This window comes from Saimiri boliviensis, chromosome 7, assembly GCF_048565385.1.
Source record: "Saimiri boliviensis isolate mSaiBol1 chromosome 7, mSaiBol1.pri, whole genome shotgun sequence".
Taxonomy (NCBI): Eukaryota; Metazoa; Chordata; class Mammalia; order Primates; family Cebidae; genus Saimiri; species Saimiri boliviensis.
The window spans coordinates 99,512,622-99,527,794 of record NC_133455.1 but is presented as its reverse complement, the minus strand read 5'-3'; the positions used below and the strand labels follow the sequence as shown (position 1 = coordinate 99,527,794).

Here is a 15,173-nt window from a genome sequence, read left to right as displayed (position 1 = left end):
TGGGTAACAAGAGCGAAACTCCGTCTCAAAAAAAAAAAAAAAAAAAAAAAAAAAAACACACAGGCCAATAATTTTGTTATTTTTCCAGCACTTGTCTATTTGAATTTTTATTAATTTGTACTCTATTCTTGTTCTCAAAGACACTTAAAGCAAGTCACAGATTGGCTTAAAATATAGCAAGATAATCTATATTTTTAAAATTAAGATATACTGAGTAAAAGGAAAATAGGGATAGGGAAGTTTGGAGAGATCAGGAATTATCTCAATACAGATTCTCTAATGTCATGAAGTCTTCTATGCTACATTTGCTACAGTTGGGGCTCTTGTCTGGAAACTTGTTAACATCCTCAGCAAAAAAAGAAATTTGGCCAGTTATGATTCAGGGTGTCCACCATACAAAAACACACCAATCACCAGAGTACAGCTAATATTGATATTGAAACCAAAAAGAAATTCATGTAATACTCAGTGCAAACTTTGCATCACGTGATCAACGTTCTTATTTTGCTGCAAGTAATTTTGTAAGATTATCTGTTACGATCGGCAGATCTGTCAGAATTCAATCTCATGCATTCTAAGACCTGTGAATTCCAGGATTGTCTTGCCTAAGTTTGGTTAGAGTTTCTAGATGTTAGGATGATTGTTTTCCAGGATGTTCTCCACAAATATTATTTCTCAGTTGAGATTCTAAAGGTATTGTGTAACAGAGGGATTATACTTCCTTGCAAGTAGCTGGAATACAGCTGCATTCTGTTGCCAGTTAAGTTCAGGGTTTAGCAGCTGAGCTGTGGGTAGGATTAACATTTTCCCCTAAAGACTGAGAAACAAACAAGTATAAAGCCCTGATTAGAAGACCACCACAGAGCCATGTGAAGGTGAGTTTAAGGAGTACGTAGGTGGGCCAAGATTGCCCTCAGAAAGTCATATTTGAACCATTTTAACAGAAACAAATGAACCAACAAAAGCATACACTTGACTCTGTAAAGGATTACTGTAATATTTTTAGGCAGGAAATATGTAAAAATAAAATATTCCCAAAAGTACACCTTAAAATTTCTGTGTACAGACAGCAAGAGATTATCTTTGACATTTTCCCTTGAATTTTAATGAAACTATTTATGAAATGTACTATGTAGCTTCAGCATTACTTAGCAGAATGCACAAAACATACTTTGAACACTTAGGTAAATTATCAGAAAATTATAATGGTGAAATTGCCTTCAACGATTTCTAAGATTCCTTTCCTTGTTAGTACTTTAAATTTTACAAATATGCAGATATAACTATAGATGTAGATGATTTGGGACATTTGGCTGAAAAGGTGCCAATCTTAGTAGAAGTCATGAAACATAAACATTCCTAACATCAATTTATTTATCTATTTACTTAACCTCTTTCTTGAAATATAGAGATTGTTTGCAAATATCTGGGTAGATTAAAGATGGTCAAAAATTTCTTGCTTTTCCCCCTACTGAGAAGTAGAGTCTAATTCCCCTCGTAAATTTCAGCCAGCCTTAGTTACTTGCTTGACCAACAAAATGCAGTTGAGAACTTGCAGCTTCTGCCCTTGGCCTTTTATAGCACATGCTCTTAAAGCCATGAGCTGCCATGTGAAATGTCCACCTACCCTGAGACCAGCCTGCTGCAAGGAAGCCCAGGCTAGTTTTGCAGAGAGGCCATGTTGATAGAGGAGGCAATACTGGTCAAACCCAGCACAGAAGCCAGGCATGTCAACAAAGCCTTTATGGATGCCCCAAAACCAAACCAGCTACCTGCTGGCCCCAGCTGATGCCATGTGAAACCAAAGAACAATCCAGCTGTATCCTGACTGAATTACTGAATCAGTCCCCAAAATCATATATTAAAATGGCTCTTGTTTTAAAACACTAAGTTTTGGAGTAATAAACAAGATAATCAAAGCAACATCTCTATCATGTGCTACACATTATGAAACAGCTACTTTCCAAAGAACTATCGCAGGAATCATGTGCATTTGCCTATACTATTCACTCATGCATTAAATACATCTTCAGCACTACCAATAGGCCAGGAAGTTTGCTAGTCACGGAGATGCAAAGTTGAGTATCACATGATTCTTGTTAAGTAGCTTTCTCTTGGTGAGCACATAGACAACTTAATAGTAATTGTTTAATTATATGTGCTGGGCAACCATGTCACACAATTCTGGGGATACATTCACATTACAGTCTATCTGAATGATATTGGAGTTGAGCATAAGGCCATAGTATGAATGTTCCCCAAAGTTGGACTGCATAGAGGCCTAGGTGATAAGCATCAGGCTAGAAGTATGCATCCAGTGTTACAGAATCACAGAGGAGAGACAGTAAAGAACGTATTTTTCCTGGAGCTTTTTAAAATCTTCACTGTAAAGACACTGGGAATTAATGAACCCAGTGAAGCATTGTTATTGATAATGTATTTTAGAAAGGGTAACATTTATCCTAATGTGTATAATATAGCTGGGCTTAAGTAATTAATTTAAATTCTTACGCATTTTCCAATACACGTTAGCACATATGGAAAACTATATAGAGAAATAAAATCAAAGTGAACTCAAAAAAAATTGTTGAAGAAAAACCTTTAAAAAATAAAAGCATACTTTCATAAATTTAAGAAAGGCATTACATAATGGAAAACGGATCAATGCAACAGGAAGAGCTAATGATCCTAAATATATACACACCCAATACAGGAGCACCCAGATACATAAGCAAGTTCTTAACGACCTATAAAGAAACTCAGACTCCCACACAATAATAGTGGGAAACTGTAACACTCCACTGTCAATATTAGATCAATGAGAAAGGAAATTAACAAGGATATACAGGACTTGAACTCAGATCTGGATCAAGCAAACCTAATAGACATCTACAGAACTCTCCACCCCAAATCCACAGAATATACATTCTTTGCAGCACCACATCACACCTACTCTAAAATTGATCACATAATTGGAAGTGAATCACTTCTCAGCCAATGCAAAAGAATGGAAATCATAACAGTCTCTCAGAACACAGTGCAATCAAATTAGAACTCAGAATTAAGAAACTTACTCAGAACCACACAACATCATGGAAACTGAACAACTGCCTCCTGAATGTTGACTGGATAAACAATGAAATGAAGGCAGAAATAAAGATGTTTTTTGAAACCAATGAGAATGAAGACACAGCGTACCAGAATCTCTGGGATACATTTAAAGCAGTGTCTAGAGGAAAATTTATAGCAATAAATGCCCACATGAGAAGCAAGGAAAAATCTAAAATTGACTTTCTCTCATCAAAATTGAAATAGCTAGAGTAGCAAGATCAAAAAACCTCAAAAGCTAGCAGAAGACAAGAAATAACTAAGATCAAAGCAGAACTGGAGTAGATAGAGACACATAAAACCCTTCAAAAAAATCAGTGAATCCAGGAGCTGTTTTTTTTTTTTTTTTTTTTTTTGAAAAGATGGATAAAATAGAACGCTAGCCAGATTAATAAAAAAGAAAAGAGAGATGGTAAAACCCTGTCTCTACTAAAAATACAAAAAAAAATAGCTGGGTGTGGTGGCATGCACCTGTAGTCCCAGCTACTTGGGAGGCTGAGGCAAGAGAATTGCTTGAACCTGGGAGGCAGGGGTTGCAGTGAGCGGAGGTTGCATTGAGCAGAGGTTGCAGTGAGCCGAGGTGGCGCCAGTGCACTCCAGCCAGGCACCTTGTGATGGAGTGAAATACAAACTACCATCAGAAAGTACTACAAACAACTCTATGCTCATAAATCAGTAAACCTGGAAGAAATGAATAAATTCCTGGACACTTGCACACTCCCAAGCCTAAACCAAGAAGATGTCAAAACCCTGAACAGACCAATAAAAAGGGCTGAAGTTGAGGCAGCAGTTAATAGCCTACCAACCAAAAATGCCCGTGTCCAGATGAGTTCACAGCTGGTACCACTCCTTCTGAAACTATTTGAAACAATCCAAAAAGAGGGAATCTTTCCCAAATCATTTTATGAGACCAACAACATCTTGATAGCAAAACTTGGCAGAGACTCAACTAGAAAAGAAAACTTCTGGCCAATATACATGATGAACATAGATGCCAAAATCTGAATTAAATACTGGCAAACCAATTGCAACAGCACATCAAAAAGCTTATCCATCACAATCAAGTAGGCTTCATCCAAGATATGCAAGACTGGTTCAACATACACAAGTCTATAAACATAATCCACCACATAAACAGAACCAAAGACAGAATCCACGATTATCTCAATAGAAGCAGAGAAGGCCTTTGATAAAATTCAACTGCCCTTTATGCTAAAACTCTCAATAAACTAAGTATCAATGGAACAGGTCTCAAAATACTAAAAGCTATTTATGACAAACCCACAGCCAATTATACTGAGTGGGCAAAAACCGGAAGCATTCCCTTTGAAATCTGGCACTAGACAAGGATGCCCTCTCTCACCACTCCTATTCAATATAGTATAGGAAGTTCTAGCCAGAGGAATCAGGCAAGAAAAAGAAATAAAGTGTATTCAATTAGGAAAGGAGGAATCCAAATGGTCTCTATTTGCAGACTACATGATTGTATATATAGAAGACCCCATCATCTCAGCCCAAAATCTCTAAACTGATAGGCAACTTCAGCAAAGTCTCAGGATAAAAAAAAAAATCAATGTATAGGAAGAAATCACAAGCTTTCCTATACACCAATAACAGACTTAAAGAGAGCCACATCAAGAATGAACTGCCATTCACAATTGCCACAAAGAGAATAAAATACCTAGGAACACAACTAACAAAGGATGTAAGGGACCTCTTCAAGGAGAACTACAAACCACTGCTCAACAAAATAAGAGAGGACACAAACAGATGGAGAAACATTCCATGCTCATGATTAGGAAGAATCAATATCGTGAAAATGGCCATATTGCCCACAGTAATTTATAGATTCCATGCTATCCCCATTAAGCTACTAATGGCCCTCTTCACAGAACTGGAAAAAACCACCTTAAACTTCATATGGAACCAAAGGTGAGCCTGCACAGCCAAGACAGGCTCACCTTTGGTTCCATATGAAGTTTATGGTTCCATATGAAGTTTTTGCTTTGTTCTAAGCAAAAAGAACAAAGCTGGAGGCATTATGTTACCTGACTTCAAGCTATACTACAAGGCAACAATAATGAAAACAGCATGGTACTGGTACCAAAACAGAGACATAGACCAATGGAACAGAACAGAGGCCTCGGAGGCAATGCCACTCTTCTACAACCATCTGATCTTTGACAAACCTGACAAAAGCAATTGGGAAAGGTTTCCCTGTTTAATACATGGTGTTGGAAAAACTGGCTAGCCATGTGCAGAAAGCAGAAACTGGACGCCTTCCTGACCTTTCACTAAAATTAACTCCAGATGGATTAAAGACTTAAACATAAGACCTAACACCATAAAAACTCCAGAAGAAAATCTAGGCAAAACCATTCAGAACATAGGCATAAGCAAGGACTTCATGACTAAAACACCAAAAGCATTGGCAACAAAAGCCAAAATAGACATATGGGATCTAATTAAACTCCAGAGCTTCTGTACAGCTAAAGAAACAATCATTAGAGTGAACCAGCAACCAACAGAATGGGAAAAAATTTTTGTAATCTACCTATCTGACAAAGGACTTATATCCAGAATCTACAAAGAACCAAAACAGACTTACCAGAAAAAAAAAAGCCATCCAAAAGTGGGCAAAGGACATGAATAAACACTTTACAGAAAAAGACATATATGAGGCCAACAAACATATGAAAAAATGCTCATCATCACTGGTCATTAGAGAAATGCAAATCAAAACCACATTAAGATACCATCTTACACCATTTAGAATGGTGATCATTGAAAAATCTGAAGACAAGAGATGCTGGAGAGAATGTGGAAAAATAGGAATACTTTTACACTGTTGGTGGGAGTATAAATTAGTTCAACCATTGTGGAAGACAGTGTGGCCATTCCTCAAGGACCTAGAAATAGAAATTCCATTTGACACAGCAATCCCATTACTGGGTGTATATCCAAAGGATTATAAATCATTCTATTATAAAGACATGTGCACATGTATGTTCATTGTGGCACTGTTTACAATAGCAAAGACCTGGAACCAACCCAAATGCCTATCAACAACAGACTGGACAAGGAAAATGTGGCACATATACACCTGGAATACTATGCAGCCATAAAAAATGATGAGTTTGTGCCCTTTGTAGGGACATGGATGAATCTAGAAATCATCACTGTCAGCAAACTGACAAAAGAACAGAAAATCAAACACTGCATGTTCTCACTCATAGGTGGGTGTTGAACAATTAGAACACATGGACACTGCGAGGGGAGCACCACACACACTGAGGTCTGTTGGGGGGGAATAGGGGAGGGATAATGGAGTTAGTGAGGTTGTGGAAGGATAACATGGGGAGAAATGCCTGATACAGGTGACGGGGGGATGAAGGCAGCAAACCACATTGCCATGTAGGTAGCTATGCAAAAATCCTGCATGTTCTGCACACATACCCCAGAACCTAAAGTGCAATAATATACATATATATGCAAGAAAGAAAAAAAAATGAAGCCAAAAAATGCAGAGTTCTAGGGTAGGGGTATAATCTTATTCATATATCTTAAGACACCCTTAAAGAAAAAATATTTAAGTCAGTTGCAATATTTTTCTTGCAATTATCTTCATTACAGTGTTACTTTAATTCTAAATGGTTAAACAAAGCATATTTGTAAAATGGAAAGAAGGCTCCAGGTCATATACCAAAGAGACAAATAAATTCCTGTCTTTCCTATTTTGAGTAAAGCAACTTTCCTTTAAATCTTTTTCCTGTAAAGCAAGTTGTTAATATTCATTACCTATGGAAGAGAAGTTGTCTATCATATGCTACTGCTTCATTATGTAAAGTCACCGATAGTTCAAACTAAAAGCTATCTGTGTGTAGAACAATGCTGAAACATTGATATTTTTCTCTAAGTACTTCTCCCTTCATCCCAGCATACTAGAGACAGATTATAACAAGAGGAAATAAATTAGGATTAATGGTTATTAATTTATAATCAAAGGTGACACAGAAATCTACATTTGCTATCTCCTTGGTCACCTAACACTCCATGTGGAAGAGACAGGTGAAAATACCATCTAGTTAAAAGCTAAATAAGTGTAGTCACTTCTGTTTTACACCAATGAAGTTTAGGAATGGTTCAAATAAGAAAATAGTCTTTTCAGTACAATTGAATCAATTACCACACACATTAGACATTCTCCAAATCTTCATCATAGTCCATTCTTAATTTTAGGGTAATAACTCTAAGCGTTCACGATCTCTTTACTTACAATGCTCTAGTGTCATCTCAGATCTCAACTTACTTGTTTTCATCCTCCCAGCTTCCTGAGACAGAAATTTCCTGATTTATTTTGACTTTTTCCTCTTCCTCGTTTCCTACACTTAATTTATCTTAATGGCCTGTGTTCTGTCTCTGAAGTCAGAGGGTTCTAAACCTGTTGGCACATAAGAAAACACAAGAGGACAGCTATTAAAATGCTTATTCCTGATACATACACCTGAAAATTCAGTGGGCATTGGCTCTATATTTTGTTTAAAACTCCCCAGATAATTATGATGCACAGTCAAGTTTCAGAAACATTGCATTTAAGTATCTATCTAATTTCTCGTATTCTCTCCCTCTGTGTTGGAATTACATGAAATACTTGTCTTTTAACTTAATTGTTCCAATAGTTTTCTATTTTTTTCTCTCTTATTCTATTAATTTCCTTCAAATTTCGGTTGATTCTCTACACTCATTATGTCGTTCTCTTTTTGAAGCTTTTAATAAAATTGTGGTTCATTTTGCAGGATGGTAGTATCTGGAGGATCAGAGGAGGACTTCTGGGATTTTGGTAATGTTCTGTTTCTTATTCTGTCTGTTGGCTACATGGGCCAGCTCTCCTTCTGAACATTCACCAGGGGCTACCTTTAGATGTGTTCCTTTTTCTATTTGTATATATTTTTTTTAAGTAAAAACAAACTGATAACTTTTCTTCAGGTACTTCTCTGCTCTGCTCCCCTGCACTGCATTCCTGGCTATTTTTCTAACATGACTCTGTCCTTTTGTACGGACTCTGTTCCTTCTCCTTAGAACACCTTTCCTGCCTTCTCCACTTGGCAACTTTCTTAGGAACAGTCTTACCTTGAAACAGCGTTATTTGCTTTCTGTTCTATGTTCCCATATCACTTTACTTATTAATCTGTTTTTGTTGTCATTACATTATTGTGTAATTTTTTGTTTCTGCCTCTGTATCTCAGGTTGTAGATTACCTCTTTTATTCATCTTTATGTCCCCATGCAGAGAACAGCAATTTCGTATTACTGCAATGGGCAAATACTATGAGCTCAACAATGCATTTAAAATAAATGAATGCCTGAATATATACTGTGGTTTCATTGACAAGACAGGTGTCTTAGACAGTTTAGGCTGCCATAACAAAGCACCATAGACTGGTGGCTTATAAACAACAGAAATTTATTTCTCACAGTTCTAGAGAAAGGAAGTTTGAGATGAGGGTGTCCCAATGGTCAGGTTCTGCCGAGGGCCTTCTTCCAGGGTATAAACTGTTGACTTTTTGTTGTATCCTCACATGGTGAAAACAAAGTGAGAGAGCTCTATAGGATGCTTTTTATAAGGGCACTAATCCCATTCGTGAGGGCTCTATCCTCATTATGTAATGGCTTCTCAAAGGTCCCACCTGCTAATACCACCATACTGAAGGTTAGGACTTTAACATATGAATTTGAAGGGAACAGAAACATTCCATAACAATAGGACATCTTGTTTCAGAAAATAAAGGGATCCAGACTAAATCCTGTCTTTAGGGATGAAGTTAGGGCTTTTAGACATAGGTACTTTGAATTTGGATGAATACAAGCACAACTAAATCACTGAATGTGATTAACCATGACTATAGTAATAATCTGAACTGATAAAGAAGCTCCAGCCTAGGAAGAAAAAGCCCTGGGTTACAGTTCAAGCCCCAAAATCCTGGAGCTTTGGATAAGTCACTTCATCTTGTAAGTCTTGTACTTTCTATATCCATAAAAAGTGGTGGAGGAAGGTTTTAAATAGCTTTCTAAGGTCCCCTGCTTAGGATGCATCCCACAGTGTCTGCATAAGCATCAGGAGGAAGAAGCTATCAGTGTTTCACAATTCATCATATGAACTGCCAGTTAAGAGGCATAAATGTGATTCTTTCGATCTGTGTTTCTTTTCATTTCTACTCTATTAGAGTTTATCAGTCATGAGATGAATAAATTCTATCAATGTATGTTCAACAGAGAAAACAGTTATCCAATTATTTAAAAATGTAATATATCCTTTAGCAGCCAACTTTCCTAAGGATTGTAAAAAACAACTTTATTAAGATGTAAGTCACATGCTATACAATTCACTCATTTAAAGTTTACAATTCAAGAGTTTTCAGTATATTAAGAGTTAGGCAAATATCAGCACAAGGAATTACAAACATTTTATTACCCTCTCCACCAAAAATTCCGGTACTATTATCAATCAATCCCTCAACTTCACCTCCCCGACTCCCAGACTTAGTAAACTCAGATCTACTTTTGGTTTCTATAGAGTTGCCAATTCTGGGTATTTCATATAAGCAGAATCATTAAATATATGGTCCTTTGAGAATGGCTTCTTTCACTGAGCATATTTTCACCAATCTTGTAACTTTATTCCTCTTTATTGGAAAACAATATTCCATTACGTAGATAACCACATTTATCCACTCATCAATTAAAGGAGTTATCAATTGTCTATTATAAATAATGCTTCTATAAATTTTCATATACAGTATTTTCTATGGATGTGTTTTCATTTCTCTTGAGTATATGCCGACAGAGACTTTCTCCTTGGCTAAACTTTTCAGGCTTTTCTGGCCTTCTGGGCCTGCCACTCTGCCCTTGGCTGCCAGTTCTTTTAGCAAAGAATATATCAAAGTCAGTTTAGCAAGAAGCTTTCTCACCCTCCTAACTAATCAAGTTCCTCATTCTCCACCCTTAATATTCAAGTTTTTGCCCAATTTTTTGTAATCTTCTTAGGCTACTTTGCAGGAATCCCCTTTCTGATGTCTCTCATCAAATTACTCTCAGTAATTTTCTGTCTACTGACCCTTTTGCTCTGCTCTTCTGGCGGACTTCACTATAGTTAGAGTTTAGGTTAGTTCTGTACTAAAGTCTTTATCCCCATTTGTATTAGTTTATTCTTACACTGCTAATAAAGGCATACCAAGTTATTCACAAACAAGTTTAACTGGCTCACAGTTCCACAAGGCTGTGGAAGCCTCACAATCATGGCTGAAGGCAAATGAGGAGCAAAGTTACCTCTTACGTGGTGGCAGGCAAGAGAGCTTGTATAGGGGAATTCCCCTTTATAAAACCATCAAATCTCGAGATTTATTCACTATCACAAGAACAGCATGAGAAAGACCCTTGTCCATAATTCAATTACCTCCCATTGGGTCCCTCTCACAACATGTGGGAATTATGGGAGCTACAATTAAAGATAAGATTTGGATGGAGGCACAGTCAAACCATATCTCTACTGTAATAGCTCAAATAAAATCTGTCTTGCCACTTTTAACAAATATTCAGTACAGTTTTTTCCAATACCTAGCAGTGGAATTGTTGGGTCATATGTTAATTTTGTTTAAACTTTGAGGAAGTTTTAGACTGTTTTCCAAAGTGGCTGCACCATTTTACCTTTCCACCAGCAATGTATGAGAGTCCCAGTTTCTTAACACTCTTGCCAACATTTATTATCAACTTTCTTTTTAGTTTTAACTATCATTGTGGGTATCAGAGGTGTCTCATAGTGGTTTGCCTAATGGCTAACAATGTTTATTATCAGCTCTATACCTACATAGTGCATATTGGCCAATAATCTTTGGAAAAATATCTTCTTAGATTATTTGCCCATATTTATATTTAGTTATTTGTACTTTTATTATTGAGTTGTAAGATTTCTTTATATAGTCTGTTTGAAAACTCCTATCAGACATATAAGGAAAATGTTGGCCATGTAGAATGAGTTGAAAAGTGTTCCTTCTTTTTTTACTCCATTTGGGCAGCTATAAAAAAATACTATAGACTAGGTAGCTTATAAGCAATAGAAATTTATTTCTAAGAGTTCAGGAGGCTAGGAAATTCAATGGCATATTTAGTGCCTGTTGAGGGCCTACTTACTGATTCTCATATGCAGCTGCCTTCTCATTTTAACTTTCACATAGTGGAAGGGATGAGGGAGTTCTCTGGCACTTCTTTTATGAGGGCACTAATTCCATTCATGAGAGCTTTACCTTCATCACCTAATCACCTTGCAATGGCCCCACCACCTAAGACTATCACATCAGGTATTAGGATTTAACACAGGAATTTTGTTAGTATTTAACACGTGAATTTTAGTCTACAGCACTCCATTACTATATTTTGGAAATAACTGTGAAGAACTGATATTACTTCTTTAGTGGAATTTACCGGTAAAGCCATCTGGGCCAGAGCTTTTATTTGTGGGAAGTTTAAAAATTATTAATTTAACCTCTTTACTTGTTATAGATGTATTTAGAGTTCTCTTTCTTCTTGAGTCAGTTTTAGCAGTTTATGCCTTTCTAGGAATTTGGTCATTTTAGCTAAATTACCTGACTTAGCAGTTACAGTTGTTTATAGTATTCTCTTTTAATCTTTTTTATTTCATTAAGATCAGTAGTGATCTCCTTTCTTTCATTCCAGATTTCAGTATAATAATTTGAATCCTTTCTGTTAGTTTCTTGTTTAGTCTGTCAATTTTGTTGATCTTTGCAAAAACCAACATTTGGTTTCATTGACTGTATCTATTATACATCTACTATCTATTTAAACTAACTAGTGTTCTCATCTTTCTTATTTGCCTCCGTTCTATTGACTTTAGGTTTAGTTTGCTCTTCTCTTCCAGTGTGTCTAAAAATAGAAGTTTAGGTTATTAATTTGAAATCCTTTTTTTTGAAATAGACATGTACAACTATAAATTTTCCTCTTAAGCACTGCTTTAGCTGCATTTCCTAAGTTTGGGTATATTTTCATTTTTATGCATCTTAAAGCATTTTCTAATTTCCCCTATTACTTTCTTTTTCACCCACTGTTTATTATTTAGAAATACCTTAATTTCAATGTAATTTTAAATTTCCCAAATTTCCTTCTATTATAGATTTCTTATTTATCTGATTGTCATTGGAGACATTGTATGATTTGAACCTTTCAAATTGATCAGTCTTGTTTTACAAACTGGTATATGATCTGCCCTAGAGAAATTTCCATGTGTTCCTGAGAAGAATGTGCATTCCGTTATTGTTGAAAGAAATGTTCCAGAGATTTCTAGGTTTACTTCATTTATACTATTTGTTAGAGACAGAATGCTTGTTCCCAGGTACCACAAGGAAAAAATAGCATTCAGACAAAAAGTTTTCTCAGTAAGGCTATTTTACTTTCTGCAGAAAGAGCACTGTTTGTTAGCCATCTTGCCAGAGAGTACAATGAACAAAGGAAAGGCAGGCATATTTATTCCTTATGCATTGGGTCTTTACTGCTGTGTCTAATCTCCATTGGTTGGAGCCAGATCTCACAATCTAAACTAAAACCTGACTGGCTAACAACTTAAAACTTTCCTGAATAGGTAAAACAATGGAGAAACAAGGAAAAGAGGAAGTCCAAATAAGGAAGGGGCATAGGCTGTGAGCTGGGACATGCCTGTGAGAACCTCCAGCATAAATATCTTGGTTAAAGTACAAAGACAGAGAATGTACTTATTCCCTTATAAGTGACAGCTACATAGGATAGGGCTTAACAAAGAGTTATTAGCAAAAAGCAAGAAGGCTTTGAAGAAAGTTAGTCTTTGAAAGAAACTATTATTTCTGACATTTATTATCATTATTCTTTAACAAGAAGGGAAACTTTGAAGAGGAACTTTTTACTTTCTGCACTATTGTTTAAGTCTTCTATATCCTTGTTAATTTTCTGCCCAATTGTTCTATCCAGTATTGAAAGTGGAGTATTGACCTATTTTTGCTCAATATTGTACTTATGTCTTCAATTACATCAGATTTTTAAATAAATTTTGGGATACTGTTGCTATATGTATATATGCTAAAAATTATTATATATACCTGATGGATTGACAATTTTATTATAAAATGTTCTTTTACCTCTAGTAACTTTTTTACATAAGTCTAATTAAAAATTTTATTGTAAAATGTTCTTTTATCTCTAGTAACATTTTTTATATAAGTCTGCTTGTCCAATAAAAGTATAGCCACTCCAGCTGTCATATGGTTTCTACTTGTATGGTATATCTTTTTCCAATTTTTTATTTTCAATCTGTTTGTATTTTTGAATCCAAAATGTGACTTTTTCATTTTCTTTTTTTTTTTTTGAGACAGAGTCTCACTCTATCAACCAGGCTGGAGTGCAGTGGTGCGATCTCAACTCACTACAGCCTCCACCTCCTGGATTCAAGTGATTCTCCTGCCTTAATCTCCTGAGTTTCTGGTTCTACAGGCATGTCCTACCACACCCGGCTAATTCTTTTTGTGTTTTTAGTAAAGACAGGGTCTGACCATGTTGGCCAGGCTGGTCTCGAACTCCTGGTCTTGAGTGATCCACTCACCTCAGCCTCCCAAAGCGCTGGGATTACAGGCATGAGCCACCTCACCTGGCCTAAAATGTGACTTTTGTAGACAACATATAATTGGATTTTTTATTTGTTAGTTTTAACCCAGTCTCATAATATTTGGCTTTTACACTTGATGTTAATGTTGGTATGTTTAAATTTATATTTGCTATTTTATCTATGTTTCATATCTTTTTTATTATTCTGGTCTTCCTTTGCTTTTATTCATTAATTTTATTAATATTTTTGGTATATCTTTTAATCATTTTATTATTTCACTATGATTTTAGTATATGTGCTAGCAAAACAAACACTCTCTTTTTAAAATTTTCTTAGTAGTTGTTGTAGGCTTTACAATATACAAATTTACTTGTCAGAATATATTTCAGATTTATATTAAATTTTAGTGAGATAAAAAATGTATTCATATATAGTCCTATTGTTTCCTCCCTTTTTCCATGCTCTTGTTACTAAACATGCTATGGCTATGTTACAAACCCAGTAATATATTGTTATAAGGACTACTTTATACAGTTTTATGTCATGGGAGAAGCTGAGAGAAGAAAGGAGAGCAAGTATATGTTATTTTAATTTCTATAAATTATTTTTACTATACTTTTTGTTGGGTTACTTTCTTAGTTGTTGCTCTTGGACTTACAATACAGATTTTAACTTATCAGAATATACCTCAGATTTATACTACTTAATTCCAGTGAGATATAACAATGTTAATGTTTTAAACCTATTTTATTTTCTTTTTGAGACAGGGTCTCATTCCATTGCCAAGGCTGGAGTGCAGTGGCGGGATCATGGCTCACTGAATCCTTGACCACCTGGGCTCAAGCAGTCCTTCCACCACAGCCTCCCAAGTAGCTTTAATCATGCCCAGCTAAATTTTATTTTTGTATTTTGTAAAACAGAGACAAGGTTTCAGCATGTTGCCTAGGCTGGTCTTGAACTTCTGGGCTCAAGTGAACCTTGACCTCCTAAAGTGTGAGGATTACATATGTAGCCTGCCATGCCTGGCCAAAAAAAAAAAAATGCTTTAAATAATAAATGTTTCTCCTTTGTGCTACTGTTGTTATATATTTCAGGTCTACAAAATGTATTGTGATATTACTTCATATAATTTTATGTCTTCTAAAAAAGCTAAAGAAGAAAAGGGAGCAACTATATGTTTATAGAGTTTGTTATATTAAACTTCTCATTTCCATTTCTGATTTTCTTCATTTTTCCCTGTGGATTTGAGTTACTCTCTGTTGTATTTTCTTACTCTATCACAACTTTGCTCTCACCAACCTCCTTTGTGTTTTTATTGCAAATGTGTTATATATCTGTATATTGTTGATTCAACAAAATAATTACATACATATTGTTTTATAAAACTTATTTTTAAATCTGTTAAGGGAATAAGGGAGAAAAAA

The 15,173-nt window shown here is 35.6% G+C and overlaps 1 long non-coding RNA gene across 2 annotated transcripts in view; it reads right to left on the bottom strand.

Annotated features, from left to right (window-relative positions):
• LOC141585010 (uncharacterized) overlaps positions 1-15,173 on the bottom strand; it is a 182,838-nt gene that overhangs the window by 25,418 nt on the left and 142,247 nt on the right. Inside the window, exon 1 of one of the 2 annotated variants that reach the window (XR_012518293.1) lies at positions 7,418-7,542. The exons of the other annotated variant lie outside the window; for it this stretch is intronic. This is a non-coding gene — a long non-coding RNA (uncharacterized LOC141585010). Of the gene's footprint in view, positions 1-7,417; positions 7,543-15,173 lie in introns of those variants that run through there. 2 annotated transcript variants of the gene reach the window in all.